Consider the following 16682-nt stretch of genomic DNA (forward strand, 5'->3'; position numbering starts at 1 on the left):
GAGCTGTATCGTCTGCGTAGAGTGCCAACTTGTTGAAGTTTTTCTCTGGCTTGTGCACGTCTGCTATAGATAGCGAGAAGTCCCATGGTAGGAAGTTCGTGTCCTACTCTGCAACGGCATCGTCGGTCTGCTAGAAAAGATTCGATTAGTCTTCCCATTTGTTTCGAGTAAACAAAATTGCTCATTTTGGCTAGAAGCTGTCGTACCAAATTCTATCGAACACCGTGGAAACGTCTAGGAATATCGCTCCGGTGTGGTATCCTCAGCCCGGGTTGAAACCTTCAATCGCGTAGTCGACTACGATGCTGGTGTTTACCTCCGGTTTATTATTAGTGGGCGTGACTTGGTTTCTCTTAATTGGATTTCCTGTCCTTGTTTGTGTACCTTATCTTATTAATGTTTATTGCCTTTTCTTTTCTACGTCGCGATTTCTCAACCAATATTTCAACTACCCCTATTTTTTATTGTGGTTGGTGGTTAAAGTTTTCGTTCAGGTACCTGACTGTGTGTATTGGTAGCCCAACCCACGGGGGTTGATAATGATTATTACAGTAGTAGACGAAACGTCAGGAATGAAAACCTGCAGATGACGTTCAAAAAACCCGGCAAATAGCTTTCACAGATTTGAAATTACCAGTTTCAAAAACACATCTTAAGTTGTGAACATACTTTGAGTGGATTTTATCAAAGCCCATCGTTATCAATTACAGGCTGATGTGAAACTATGACAGAAAAAAATGTAGGCCGCTAAACATTACGCTTAGAAACTATTCAATTAATATATCTGAATACTGTAATAGCTCAGGCACAGCTTCTGCCTTCTGTGACACTTTTTCCTTCTTTAGAGTGCTATTATTATCATTCCCGATACCATCTCTGGGATTGAGGTGGAAAACTAGAATCAATATCATTTTTTACCGGGACTCATAGTTGTTACTGCAACAAAAACAAAAGAAACAAAGTTTGTAGGAAGCCTTATGCTTTACGATTCCCATTAAATATATAGAAATCGAAGAATATGCGAATAAACGTTTTTTTTTCGACCTTTGACATTGAGTATCTCATGACGCGTACACGATATTTCAAGAGACTTTCGAGACAACTTTTACACTGCCAAAATAAAGGTTCATACAACTTTGCAGCCTTTTATCTCCCATTCCGACTTCGACCCAATTTTTTAGCTCGAGTGTCCGCACTACAGTCCGAATTCAAGCGACGGAGGCTTCGCAGAGCGTCCGTCACCGGGCAAGAATGCGTTGAAGACCAACCTTGAACTCATCTCCGCGACAGAGCGGCCAAATTGAAGAAAAATTCCCCGCAAAACGTACCCACCTAACGTGTTCTTGCATAATTTCGGTGTTATTGTTTTCCAGAAGCGTGACTAAATCAGGCGGAATGCATTTCTCGCTGTGGCAGTTTCGCTCAAAAGCGTTCGGGTTGGTGGCCAGTTTGCGACATCGGTGATAATGGCCTACTTATTATCGCTACGAACGCGAACAAAAGTTTGGATCTAGCCCATGACTCACGAAATGGTCCATAGAAAAGTTACATTTAGATTTGCGTTTTTCAGTGGACGCAATTTTATGTGTAGAGAGGGTTCTGTATCTGTAGAGTGGGGAGGGCACTCCTACCGAGGAGTTGTCCTCCTAGGTCATCGTCCATCCTGTCCTATCCAGGAAAGTGGACAGGCGATTACCTTTACTCCTGTCGTGCCCTTTAATCCACCTCAGGATAATGTTATTATCTACCAAGGCTTTGGCTAAATCTTGGTGGCACTCTGGTACTAGCCCTGAGGTAACACGTTGTCTGTTCAAGGCTAATAGGGCTTGTCTGCTATCCGTGTAGATTGTTATGTTTTTGCCAGAAATTCCTTTCCAGGTTATTTATTTTGTGGCGATTGAGATACCAGCAGTTCTGTTTGAACCACGTTTCTGTTTGAACCACCCAGTAATCCTTAGGCTTAGTGATCTGGAGTACACTCCAGTGAGCCGTCTGTATATATGCGTATTGCATATGTAGCATCTGCCTATGTGTTCTGTTTTATTTGTATTTTGTAGGGTTTATTAAAGATAAACCTGGATTCAATTGTATCACTGATGCCTGCAGCAGGGGTTACGCAGTAAGCGCTCATTAACGCAGACTACTTGACGTACAAGTCCAGAGGGGTCAGACCAGTAATTAATTCCATTGCCGCTGTTGGTGTTGTTGTCATGGCTCCTGTGATGTTTTAAGAAGTCAATCGCTGTATTTGATATAATTTTTGCTTGTAGAACTTTCTGTCCCCATGTAATGGCTTCGTACGTTAACAATGGTCTTATTATTGCAGTGTAGATCCAGGTGACCACAGGGGATGTTTGTTACCATGTACTTATGATTATGTACATCATATTCATTACCTAACATACCTACAGAAAGAATGACTGAAAGAAATATTTGGTTGCCTTAGTTAAAACCGAAAGATATGTAAAGAAACAAGGAAAAATATCAATATCATCAATTTTCACTCGAAGACGATTGTGAATATTAACAACAAAGTAACTTGGTTTGAAATCTTTTCTTATTTTTATTTTTTTCAGCATTTTTTTCATCACTTACCTAGATTTTATTTTTATTTCACTTTTTACTGTTTGTATATAATTGACATTTCACTCAATGTTCCACTCTTCATCAATTCATTTTCATTCCAGGTAACAAATAATTTGTTTTCTTACAAATTCTTCTTCCTATAATTTTTGACATACGTTTTTGCTCAATTTTGATTTGTTTCAACCAACTCCACCGAATATTTCAGTCCGATTTTTTTCAGTATTTTCAAAAATTGTATAATTTTTCAATTCATTTGTTCTTCTATAAATTTCTAATATGTTAACATGTAGACATTAGAAGTCCAAACTTGTAACATTCAAATAAGTATTGTTTTGCATCCAATCCAGAAAGAGTCAAAGACACACCTGGTCGACCTCTCTACATCATCGAATCGAAGAAAATATCGAATTGCATAAAACGCGCCCTCTAGACTTGCGTCCACTGAAAAGCAAGTTGCAAGGCTCGCAACACCAACCGGGCGTAAGTGAGCGATCCACCGCTCATGCGCCCTTTCCGAACCGCCACTGAGCAGCCTTTCGGGAATCTCCGATGTTGTATTTCTTGTTAGAAGCCTGTAAACTAATACTGTATGTGGAAAACTGGCTTAAATAATAGGGTTCTTGCAGTTGGCTATCGCGTTATTTTTCCAAAATTGCCATACAGTTGACGTTCGTGGCAAGTCGTAAACGCCCGAAGTCCCCGCTCCTTCGGCTACTATCCCTCACTTACGATGGCTTAAGATCAGACTGCAGCCCCGGCCCTCAATCGCTCGCTTCTTGTAGTTTCAGTTTTCAGTGGGTTCACGAACGCAGCATAGAGTGGTAGTGTAGCGAACGCACGGGTCACAAAAAAACCAGTCAGTTCAGTTGTATCACCTGTTTGGGCCTTGTGAATCGTTTGGTACCGCGGATTGTTGTTTCTTCTTCGTTATTCGGACTAGAAGACTCGATTATGAGTGTGGGATATTATGTGTGTTTTGAGTTCTGTGTGTTCCATGGATAGTTCTTGCAGCCGATTGGGATATGTTGCTAAGTGAGTGGATAAAACTTGTTGAATAGTTGGTGCAGGGTTTGATCATTTGTTGAGAAGTTTCAAGGTACGATAAAGGTGTTGTGAAACTTGAAAAACAATGTTCCATGAGAAATTGGCATTTTAGTAATGCTGCTATGTGCATGCTTCAGCATTGATAGACAATTTAGACTTGTTTGACGCCATATAAACTAATTCAAAGTATGTATGTAGAGAACGTGGTGGAAACAAATATATGAATGTTCAACGAAAAGAGATGTTCAACAGGCTTTTATTATTGAACAGGAAGATAGTTTGGATTGGATTTCCATAGAACGATAAGTTTGTACATGTTCCAACCTTTCAATGATTTTTCGAAGGATCTTTTATTGAATTTCATTGAAAGATTTTAGAGCAGTTGTTTATAAGAAATAATCTGGGTTTTTCAGGTACAGATTCTGAAGACATTTGATTAATGTGAATCGTGTTCTGTGTCTTCATAGGAGTATTTTTGCAATTAATTATGCCACTGTATGATACCACAGAGGTTTGGAGACTCAGCCAAAATTTAAATTTGGCGTTGACTCTCCCTGTCATTTTTCTGAAAGTCCCTTGTTCTTATGACATAATCCTGAGGAAAAACGCAATGAAAAAGAAGAATTTTATTTAGAAATCGAACAACTTAAGTTACTATAGATGAATAATTTCATTTTGAGGTTTATTGCCATCATTCAACCTCAACTGACCATTTTGGAGAACCAAGTTTGGATTTGGACAAAAATATGGAGAAATCGACACAAGACAGGACAAAAAATAAAAAAAAACTCGCAATGAAAAAGTGACCAAAAAACAAAAAAGCGCCACTGGCAGAATTTTTGAAAAAAATCGTAAAAATTGAAAGAAGCCGTTATCGAAGTGTCAGTTTCACAGAACTACGTGACAGTTGATAATTTTGTAATATTGTGTAATCAACTGCATAAAATAATCTTACCATATAATAAAATAATCTCACCTACACTTTGTACAACTTTATTTAACTTTTCTGCATTATCAATTGTTAAAAATTTTTGATTTCGCACCGACTGAGCTACAAAATAATATAAACCAGTTTTGACACAAACCTATCAAAAAGTACCAGAAGCCGAACGAAAAAAGTACTAGATCGAATAAAAAAGTAGGTACTATAAAAGTGAATCCACGAATAATTGATATATTCAACTTATACCTTTTTCTTGCTATAGCGGCAATGTTTCGTTAATTCCAAACGTCAATTCAGTAATAATAACAAATAATTGACTGACACCAAATTGGTGGACACCAAAATGACAATCGACATGAGAATATCATGGTAATATCAATTTTTTTTGCAAAACAGTCCATGTAAAGATATTTGATGTAAAAAATAACAGATATGTAGGGCATCTTTTAAAAGTGACAATTTGATTCGATTAGCTGGTCTGATCTAATAAACAACATGGTGAAAAAGTACTAAAACATTAAAAGTCGTACTAAAAGTATTTTGAGCTTTGAAATATTCGGAATTTAGTACAAAAGTGTTGAAACAGTACCATTACAGATATCGCACTTTTTGAGTTTATCTACTTTTAATATGTGGTTGAAAAAGTTCAACCAGTCCTTCAACATGCGATGTTCAAGGTCATAAAGCAATTTGGTTTTCGATACAAACAATCAATTGGAGAATTTCTAGAATATCTGGACAGTTCAGTCGAGAGGCACGGTAATATTACGCAGTGGTTTTGTATATTTCCAAAGAGTGGGCGTCCAAATGAGGCAGTAACACCAGAGAACATAAAAAAATCCACAAAATCATTTAAAATGATCGAAAAGTGAAGTTGCGTGAGTTAGCTGACATTGTAAAGATATCGAAAGAACGTGTCGGCTTTATATTACATTAGCAACTACATGAATTAAACGTAAAATTGCTCCCACATCCACCGTATTCACCAGATTTGGCTCCCAGTGACTACTAGCTATTCGCAGACCTCAGAAAAAGGCTCACTGGTAAGAAATTCCGCTCGAATGAAGAGATATTGCTGAAACTGAGACTTATTTTGAGGCAAAAGATAAGTCGCTCTACGAAAGTGGTATTGAAATGTAAAAGCGGCGCTGAAATGGTTGTGTGGCTCATGATGGAGATTACGTTGATGAATAAAGCTAATAATGTTCTACCAAAAAATTCGACTAAGCTTTTTGGTGGTCTTCACATTATTTTGCTGATACTTTCATGGCCTCTGATCTTCAGGTATTTCAAAGTACCAGCTGGTCCCACAAGAATGGTAGTCAATGGTCTTCACCTTATTTTGCTGATACTTTCATGGCCTCTGATCTTCAGTTATTTCCTAGTACGAGCTGGTCCCACAAGAATGGTAGTCAATGGTCTTCACCTTATTTTGCTGATACTTTCATAGCCTCTGATCATCAGATATTTCCTAGTACCAGCTGGTCCCACAAGAATGGTAGTCAATGGTCTTCACCTTATTTTGCTGATACTTTCATGGCCTCTGATCTTCAGTTATTTCCTAGTACGAGCTGGTCCCACAAGAATGGTAGTCAATGGTCTTCACCTTATTTTGCTGATACTTTCATAGCCTCTGATCATCAGATATTTCCTAGTACCAGCTGGTCCCACAAGAATGGTAGTCAATGGTCTTCACCTTATTTTGCTGATACTTTCATGGCCTCTGATCTTCAGGTATTTCCTAGTACCATTTGGTCCCACAAGAATGGTAGTCAACTGAAGGTGTCCATAGAAATATTCTTCATATCTCTAGAAAGAATGTTAGACAAGAAGCATTTGTGTGTAATCAGTCGAAAACTGACGAGAAATTAATGGACGATGAATTAGAATAAATATATTTGTAGCAACGATTATATTTTGTTTCATCTAATGATTGTGATGGAGAATAGCTTCTTGTGGAGTTACTCAGTTGAACAAGCCGTAAAATACAATTTATACAAAAAAATATTTCCCCTAAGTATGTCCTAAATGTAACTTACGAAATCTTCAGATTTGTCCTAGTGTCTAGTGATTTTCCGATCAAATCTAGACTCTTTGGTAAAAGCTCTCTTACAGTATATCTATTTGCAGCATTTCGAATTACATTTTAAATGATGAGGTATTCAACAACCACCAATTTAGGAATAAAAAATATACTTCAGAAATAATAACTGGTCTTTGCCCCTCTTGAACTAAATCTTGCTATAAAATATCTTTCAGCGAATAGTTCGCAACCAGGAAATGCAATGACGGAAAGGTCAAGTGAAATATCTGAAGCAGAATATGAAAAATGAATGTTACATTATGGTGACGCTACTGTCGAGAATTTAGTGGAGGCGACGGTTCGTTTAAATTATTCTGCGAGAAGTCGCGAACTTCAAAATTGGAAGCAACCACTGATAAATTTGGATGATCAGCAATGGAAAAACAGTTACACTGTTCTAAGTGCCTGAATTTTGATTCTCTGTTGTTGGTATTCTCGTAAAATGTAAAATATAAAATTTGAACCCTATTGCACCATGTTTCTCAACGATCCGACTTCTAATTTTCTGCAAATCATTCCATCATACCAGCCAGGTATACGACTCCAAGCGATTTCGTCATGTCCAATTACAAAAAGTGGTCGGGGCCGCTGATTGAAGTCACGAGAAAAAAACCGTCGATTCAATTCTTCTAAAACCCGGTGACGTGTCATTTATTTGGAAGCAGCGAAAATGGGATTTATATTCGAACCAGCAATATTACTTATCGAAAACTTTTCTTTTGAGTCATCACCTCATTAAGGATGATTTGAAATTCAAACAGCGATTCAATTTCAATTCGTTAGATTCAAGGTTACGGTCGATCTGTCTGATTGGTTATTTATTGTCTCGTTTTTTTTTAAGTTACGCAATCACCGACTGAATTATTTTTATCCGCTTCAACGTACTTCCACCAGAAAGTCGATATATAAGGAACTAGACCTGTACCTCCAACGATGGTACTGAACTATCTCAATTAATCCTTATTCAATTCAATCGATATAAGGGTCATTCGAATCAGTACACTTTTGCCAAGTAGATTGATCCGTCAGCTTGAAAATTGGGTGCATGAAGTATTCATCAATTTCGAACCTTCGTAAGCTCTCAATCGCTGGCGATGAAAACAGTGTTTCAAAAAATTTAGAAAAAATCATTGATTATTTAAAACATCTTGGACTTGAACTAAATTTTGAAAAATGCGAGTTTATTACTCTTTCAACTCCGAATAATATTTCCGAATCCATTTTGAAATTGGCTCCTGGCATAAGAATTTTGGAAAAGTCTAAATGGAGTCTTCTGGGTGCTCCTCTCTCTAAAGATCCACTTTCAGAACATCTTCGAGAAAAACGGGAATCACTCAAATTGCTGACCACCAGATTGAATGAACTTCCAAAACACGTTGCATTTTTTTTTGAAAAATTATTTGGCGATTCCAAAACTCATGTACGCCCTCAGATGTTCCCCCACTTGGTCAAGTCAGTTAGAGCTTGACGAATTTGATAATTTACTCCGCCACACGACGGAATATGTTACAAACAATCATTTCAATAATGATTCATGGCTCCAAGCAACTCTTCCTGTAAACCTTGGCGGATTAGGGCTACGTTCGACTTCTTCCTTAGCTTTACCAGCTTTTCTGTCATCAGACACTAGTGTTTCCGATCTTATCGATTTCATCCTTCCTTCCATATTTATCAATATCAAAGACGTTTTTTATTCTAAAGGTGAATCACTTTGGCATGCTGCAACTAATATTGCTCCTCCTACAGATAAAAAGAAAATACAAAGCGTATGGGTTAATTCACGAGTGATTGATCCACCTTCTTCTTTTTCAGTGCGGTCAGTAGACTCAGGTCATTCTTGCCCCCAAAAAATGAGTTGCAGTCCTCGTAGAACTGGTTCCCTTTCAGTGGAAGGGCTTCATGAAGCAACAGCCTAATCGATCCCTCTACGAAACCCTTCTTCACTTGCAAGGATCGATCGCAGCTTGAGAAATGGTTCTTATGGAGATTCTCTGAAACATGTTCTTCCTTACGAATCAGTAGATAGTTGTCCTGAAAATCTAGAGAAGAAAATTGGATTGGATGATTTAGGAAACACTTGCTACATGAATAGCATTTTACAAGTGTTGTTCATAACGAAGAAGATATCATCTTTCCCTCCAACCGATTTCCTGGAGTCTTTGAAGTCCACTAGATACTCGTTAGGACAACAAGAGGATTGTTCCGAATTCTTGGGGTTCTTGTTGAATACTCTTCGTGAGCAAAACAATAGCAAAATCAATACTCCTGACCGCTCTGGACTGAATGATTCCGTACAGCCCATCTCGTCTTGTGTTTGTAAATCTTTTGCTGGAAAAATCCTCACTTGTTTACTTTGTGGTAAATGTTCAAGAAGTGTCGAAAACTTCTGGAACTTCATCTAGCTTTTCCTAATACGACTAATTACCAGTCCGTGCAAAGCTTATTGTTAAATCATCTGAAAATGGAATTTTTAACAGGTGATGATCGACTGTATTGTCAAACATGCGCCAAACTAACTGACTGTTATAAGGAAACAAGTATAGCTGAGGCACCAGTCAATCTAATAATAACACTGATGATTTTCAAACAAGCCTCAACCTCTAACGGAAGCAAGAAACTCTTTGGAAGGTTCGAAATAGATGAACATTTCAACCTAGCAGACCACTATTATAATATTCATGCAGTCATTGTTCACTGTGGTTCTGGCGTTGAATTTGGTCATTATTACGCCTTGGTCAAAGAAGAAACGGACTGGTTTAAGTTTGACGATAGTCGTGTCACGAAGTGTCCTGGCGATGCATTGAATTCATTGGAGCCTCTGGAGACACCCTACATTTTGTTTTATAAGAGAGAGGACATTGTTAGATCAAGATCTTCAGATGATATGGTGCTGCAGGTTTTTCCGGGTTTTCCTGCAGCTGAAAAAGCAAATGCGCCACTGGAATCAATGAAGTCGCCCCGGAGCGCCAATTAATTTTTATTGTTGTTTTTATTTTATTTTTATCGTTGTTTTAATAAAACTGCAAAGTATATATATGTAAGTAAGTAGTATTCAGAATAATGTCAAATTTCACACAAGGAATTGACCACCGTAGAAAAAAATTCGCATAACTTCCTGCAACGTTATTATGAATCAAATGTTTTTTTTACCAATCCAGTGGCCGTTACGCATCAACCTTTTGTCAATAACATTTTCGACACAATGTTGAAACAACTTATCAGCAACGCATCTTTGTAGCTGATAAGTTTCGACCTTGAGGGGTGGATAATCATTGTTATTACGCTGCCATGGTCTTAAAACATAATTACATCGCGAGTCAAGGCATGCTTTGTTTGGGATGTGTCAACTAACTTCCTCGTCTAGATAGGCGATAGCAATCTAATGGGGATTGGTCGAATGGGAAGGTTTCACTTTGATGGAAATGAATGGTGAGCTTATCGCGAAAAAGGGTGTTGCTAATTCATTGATTTTCCCTGAACGATACATCGATTTTCTACGTAAATAGTTGCGAATACCGGAAATAGAAGTATCGGTTCTTAAGTTTTTGCAGACTCTTTGCGCATACCTACACTGACTCTTTCGTATTCTCTGGGAGAGAACTGGAACATGCCCTTCTTTGGCTGATATCACGACAGATAAGAAGGTTTAACTCGGGTTGAAACTAGTTACGGTCTGATTGGTACACATCACAACCGAGCACACTGGAAAACACTATTGTTTGATCATCTGGATACGCATTGACTCAATGATATAATGTACCAGCGATCCGCCCCGGCTCCGCACGGGTGCAATACTGATACTAAATATAAATTCACCCACCAGAAACTGTGATGAGAAGATAATTTCGTTTTGTGGGCACGCCTTCTTTCCCCGCGGCCAGCGCTCTAGTTGGAATTTTTAAAAATCGTTTCTTTCTGCACATATACAATACAGGCTGTTTCAAATTCGATCATCACCATTGGGATCTCGGAAACTATGAGAGATACGAAAATGGTTTACCTGACAAACAATATGCCGTTGAGAATGTTCTGAAATTACGAGTATATCCGGAGATATCCGGAAACAACAGAAATTTCGGAAAATGGTTTTTATTTTTTTCTGTCTTTATTTTTTGAAGGATTCGAAAATGAATTGCACTTCTACATTGCCACTTTTTTCCTGCTACATAATGATGCTTTCAGATTCGCTATCCGACGTTTCGTCTTCCGGCCACCACCATCTACTTTATTTTTTCTTATAGCTGCTACATTGGATTCTTTCTGTTATGAATAGAACCAGAATTTACCTTTTCAATGATGTATAATAAGTTATCATGTTTCTAAATTTGACTTTCAATTTGTTACACTCAATACGACATTTTGTTATTGTACAAGTCATTGAATTTTTGGTGAAAAATGGCTTTCACGAATGAAAAAGAGATACAAGTTTATCAGAAATACAATAGAAACAGTGTTAAGACATGTATGTTGTACGTTGTACACTATGTACGTTGTTGGATCAAAATCTCACAGAGTTTAGTTCGTTTGAACAGCCAATGAAAAAATACGGAGATAGAATCAACAATCAAAATTTGATAAATGAGGTGTGTATGAGGTAAATTGGACATTTTATCTTTTTCAATGAAAAAATAGAACTTTCAACAAATAACAATGATGAACTAAAATGTAATTACAAGTAAATCACAGCAAATGCTCAAAATGCTGGGGCCTTGTCCATGATAACACAACTGTGCCCTTCTTCGAATATTATTCACTGCACGACTGAATTCCCTCCTCCTCAATCTTTCGAACTCTCTAACAATGCTGTGTTGATGGTCCTCAATATTTTGATATTCCCTCTGACCATAAACTCTATTTTTCAGTGTACCCCATTAGAATGTATACACAACACTTAGGTCTGGAAACTTCGCCGGCCACTTCACCCGCTCATTATTCCCTATCCATTTATCAGCAAACTTTTCATTCAGGTAATTAGATACTCGTTTGGTAGTGTGCGGTGGAGCACCATCATGTTGAAACCAGATGTTGTTATAGTTAGCCAAAGGTAGATCATCCAAAGAGTCTTCGAAAATCGACATTAAAACCTGGTGATAGGTTTCTCCATTCAGAATTCCGTCAAATAAATGAGGATTCAAAATTCTATCTTTGTAAATTCCTTCCACACGTTAATACCAAATCGCACTCGAATTTCTCGGAACTGCCTGGGACTGTTTATGCTCCAAATGTGTTCGTTATTTCGGTGCTTTCGTCTGTCCAAATTACATTTTCCAGGAAAAAAGGAAAATCAGTTCTTCTTATTAGCCAGTTACAAAATTCTAATCGCCTTTCGGGATCACCTGGATGCCATTTTTGATATACATTATGTATTTTGTAACATTTTGAAACGCTTTTTTTGAGATGTCTCCAAGCCTTTGTATGATAAATATTCCCTTCGGAGGAAATTTGACGTGTAGATTTCCCCGAGTGCATGTTAATTTGCAAATTATTAGTTTTTATTCCTCTTCCATATTATCCGTTTCACTATCACTGTCGTCATTTGAATCAATAATGAATTCATTTCCATCATTATTGCCTTTGCCGATAGCTTTAAGATTACTATATCGGTTACTTCGACTAGGCACATACGTACTTGTAAACACATATGTACAGTTTGGAACCTTTGGTGTAGCAAAAAATTTTTCACGCTCATACTTCCGGCAGATCCACAATAAAATATTCCACAGTATATAATAAAACTTTCTAATCAGTATGCGCGACTAATTGATTTTAATCGAGATTACGAATGTTGAGGCCAGTCGGGCGAACTTGAAATCGGAAGAATGTTTTCGGTAAAACGGGTTCGACATAATTATTAATGAAGATTTTTTTGATTCCGTTAAGAGGACATCGAACTGGAGGGCATCTTCTTTGAACAAGTTATTCAACAGTGCATGAGAGTCATGAATATTTTAGACAGGGAACATTTTTCTTCGAAATTGTACACTGGTTTCGAATATCGTTAGAGATGTAAAATGAGGAAGCAATACTTAGAAGTTTCAGAGCTTTGAAACTTTGAGACAGGTGATATTCTATACGTAAATACTTCGACATGCTCTAAGCCAAATTTCGTATTAGAAAATATCACTGAAATCCAGTTATGTGAATACTGCGACTGAACATAGACCGGATAGTAGTTCCAACTTGATTTCATGAAAAATATTATTCAAACTAATACTACGACCACTCTTGAAAGCATGTTCAGTTGCTAGGTTTTCTTTAGTATTTCACTTTTTTCTAATTGATTCTGCCGTTACTTGATGAAGATCCATAGTAATATCATAAACTACACCTCAACCTATGATCTCCAAAAACTTTATTTAAAAAAAATATCACGACATGTTTCGCTAACACAGAAGCGTTTTCATGCTGAATAACGTACTGAAAGTTCATTCCTTACTCTGATGAATATTACCTAATGTATCTACTCAACTTTTATATGCCTAGGCAATCATAACTGAGAATGTACCTTAGGTATATAAAACATGAGTATATGCTACAGGTATGATCCGCCAGATCTCACGTGGCGGTGGATCGGTCTTCATTGTCACAATGAAGTACCCACGTTACCGCGATTGAAGAACCCTAAGATCTCGATAGAACTTACAGAGGGAATTAACATTAATGATATCTGGTTACCTGTATTCAATTGATCTAGTATCAGGTTAATTTAATCCAATCAACAGGAAAGAAACTACACCCATCACCGATTAATGAAACCGGAGCACAAAACTACTACTTTAGAAACTGCTGTGAGAACACCCTACAGCATTTTATACGTTTACTAATGGGAAATGTTCCTCCTGACGAAAATCAAGTAGTTTTCATAAAAGAGCTCTAAAACAACGCATTTTAAACTTATCATTTCAATCTTTTTATTTAAAAAATTATTTAAATACTTAAAAAAGAGAAATGGAATAATGCATTCAACATTTGAAGGGATTCGTTTCTATTTCACCATTTGGCAACATCGGTTATAGCTAATAAAGAACAATGGATCTGTTCCTGTATGAGACAAACAAAGATGACATATTTCAGAGGCGTGCTGTTCAAAGTTCCGAGACATTCTGTGGCATATGACATTTTGTGCACCCATCCTATCTTCCTCTATATAAATAAATAACAAAATAACTTGATTATGTGACTTGTGGAGGTGGTATTGAACTATAATTTATATTTTGCCTCAATTGTTGATTTATAAAGACAATTTTCCTTTTTTTAAAGTAGAATATCTAGGTACGTATAGATTATTTCAATTATTTCTAGGCGCTGTTGCCAATGTGTGAATTAGAAATAAATCCTTTTAAAAATTAAAACCCAACATTTGAAACATCAATTTGAATACATTTCAAAGTGAACTCATGAATTGTCTGCTCCTCTGGTTTGCTCCTATTATAGTCCTCCATTCGTGAGTTCTGATCTGAATTGATTTTTAACGTTTTCAAAGGTTTTTCAATAATCAGCTCTTCTTTGTGGAGGTGTAACTCAGTAATGCTGCTTGTTTATAACACTATTACTACTAAAATGTATGTGGACTGTTCAAAAAATAAGGTTAATGTTCAAATTTCAAGGGCTAGGGACCGTTCAAGTATTACGTAAGCAAATTCATTACAATTATTTACCCCCCTTCCACATTGACAGCAAAAGTAAGCAAAGATATTACCCCTCCTCCCATGTGTAAACAAGTAAATAACTACTGCTGACGTAATCACCATTTAGACCCCCGCCCCTATGTTATCAAAAATAAGCAAAGAAAAGACTCTCCAGCCCCCTATAGTGGTTACGTAACACTTGAACGGCACTCTAAGGAAATCGATTAGCCACCGTATTCAGCAGATTTGGCCCTCTGTGACTTTTTCTTGATCCCAAGATTGAAGAGAACCATGAAAGGACGGCGTTTTGCGATGATTGAGGAGATGAAAACCGAATTGTTGAGAGCTTAAAGTGCATATCAGAACCACTTCGTGGATTAGAAAAAACGTTGTCACAAGTGTATTATATCTGAAGGGGACTACTTTGACTACTACTTCCATTGACACAATGGAAATTGATGAATGAATAAATATTTTTTGGAAAAAACGAAAATTCAGCCTATTTTTTGAAAATGCATCATATTATTAGCAATACATTTCCTTCGCTAAAATCGATATTGATACTGCTTCAAAAAAATTGAAATTCTATTGCGAAGCATCACGCACAAATGTTATGCTACGATCACCATTGAATTTTTTGTGCAGTAGCTTCAGTAAAATCTGTGAGCATTGCGATATTCATTTCGATTCTCTTAACGCTTTGGTATCTTGTATCCACAATTACTTTTATTAATACTATAAATAACATTTGTGTTAGTTCTGCTACACTGCATGATTTGTAACTTTTTGTGTTATATACTCAATTTTTCATTCCTCTTTTGAAATTTTACGTATACGAGTATTCTATATATACTTTCATACATTACTATATTCCATTATTTTTAATATTTATTTCATATATACTCTGTAATAATAGCATTTCCTGTAAATGGGTACTCCTATTTGAAATAAATCGCTTTTTTTTTTCATTCCACTGGAATCAATTATCATATCGCTTATTTTCATCATTATCAAGTGACCAATCTTCTAATTTTCCAGAGGAATTTTCATCGCCTGCAATATGCAAACACTCTGCACCTTGGGTCAATAGGAAATTGCAGAAGGTTTATATTCCGGTGAAAAATCCGCCTTACGAGTAAAATTACCAATTACCTGTATCAGCCTGTAAATATTATTCATTTACATAACTGTACTTGATGAGAAATCTCTCGAGACTCACCTATTGATGATAAAAATAAATATCTATACATTCGTTCTTGACCTTTTAAAATTACCCGAGTCCTCTTTGTTAGTACAATAAAATTAGTGACTTATCGGTATCCAGCACCACACCGTCAGCGGCCATGTAGATCCTTCTAGATCTACCTCCTCTCCACATTTTTCTGGAGAGAGAGGCTAGATGGACTGCATATAGACTTGTGCACATTGCCAATTGCAAAAATCAATTTAATGCAGAGTGCAACAGAGTGTTGGTGTGACTCCAACTGTCAACTACGAACTGCCTTATAAAGTACTGTTCCCGAATAGAGAGGACTGGAAGAGGAGATAGATGTTGGTTCGCAGATGGATCAAAAACACCTTCCGGTTCTGGTGCAGGTGTTTTCAGTCGCAGACCCAGGACAGAGATGTCAACCTCATATACAAGTCAATAAAAATATTCTCGGGCAGTCAAACGGCATTGGAACCTCTTGTCTCCTACCAAGCAACGCGTAAATTGGTAGCAAGTTGCCAAAACCGACTCTCCTCGATATAAAAACTTAACAGATTGTCTCTGGTCTGGATTCCTGACCATAGTGGCCTCTCTTGCAAAGGAGGGTGCTGAAAGCAGCTTCATCGAACCAGAACCTCTCATTGGCATCGCTTTAGGCTTTGCCAAACAAACATTGAACACCTCGATGGCAAGAAGATGTATGGACTTCTGGCAGAATCTTCCAGGATTGGCTCACTTCAAGGCGTTTATTCATCCTTCGAAGTTCGATCCCAAACAGTTGTTGGACTATAGTACGGATGAATTACGATGTCTTACAGGCCTTCTTACAGATCATTTATGTTGTTATGGAATCACGACTCTTTCAAATTTACTTATTATTGAATAAAGCATGTTCTTCATTCTTGACAATAATTACGGAAAAGTTAAGTAGCGAACGTTTTGAAAATAATAGTTCTATTTTTTAATATCGGGTTTTGCCCCCTTTAGCTTGGACGATAGCTTCCATTCTCCGAGGCATTCTACAAATTACGGTAGATGATAGAAACATAACTTTGTCTTCCCTCGTATAATGTACATGAATCGGGCCTCATTATTAGACTCAGTAATGTGAATTAATTACTTATGATGCACTGTTTGGAACCTGTGGTGTAGTAATCAATATTACTGGAGTTCTTTCCCAACACCAAA

The 16682-nt window shown here is 37.1% G+C and overlaps 2 protein-coding genes across 2 annotated transcripts in view; one reads left to right on the top strand and one right to left on the bottom strand.

Annotated features, from left to right (window-relative positions):
- The window catches only part of LOC111507483 (deoxyribonuclease TATDN1), a 147547-nt gene that overhangs the window by 82914 nt on the left and 47951 nt on the right, over positions 1–16682 (bottom strand). The window lies entirely within an intron of this gene.
- Positions 3365–16682, top strand: part of sano (CABIT domain-containing protein serrano) — a 54963-nt gene continuing 41645 nt past the window's right edge. The window contains exon 1 of the mRNA XM_074186221.1: positions 3365–3618. The gene's annotated coding sequence lies outside the window, so the exon portion shown is untranslated. The remainder of the gene's footprint in view (positions 3619–16682) is intronic.

The sequence above is a fragment of the Leptinotarsa decemlineata genome, unplaced genomic scaffold (genome assembly GCF_025532065.1).
Source record: "Leptinotarsa decemlineata unplaced genomic scaffold, Ldec_3_MD MMD2_tig00078422_RagTag_RagTag, whole genome shotgun sequence".
NCBI lineage: Eukaryota > Metazoa > Arthropoda > Insecta > Coleoptera > Chrysomelidae > Leptinotarsa > Leptinotarsa decemlineata.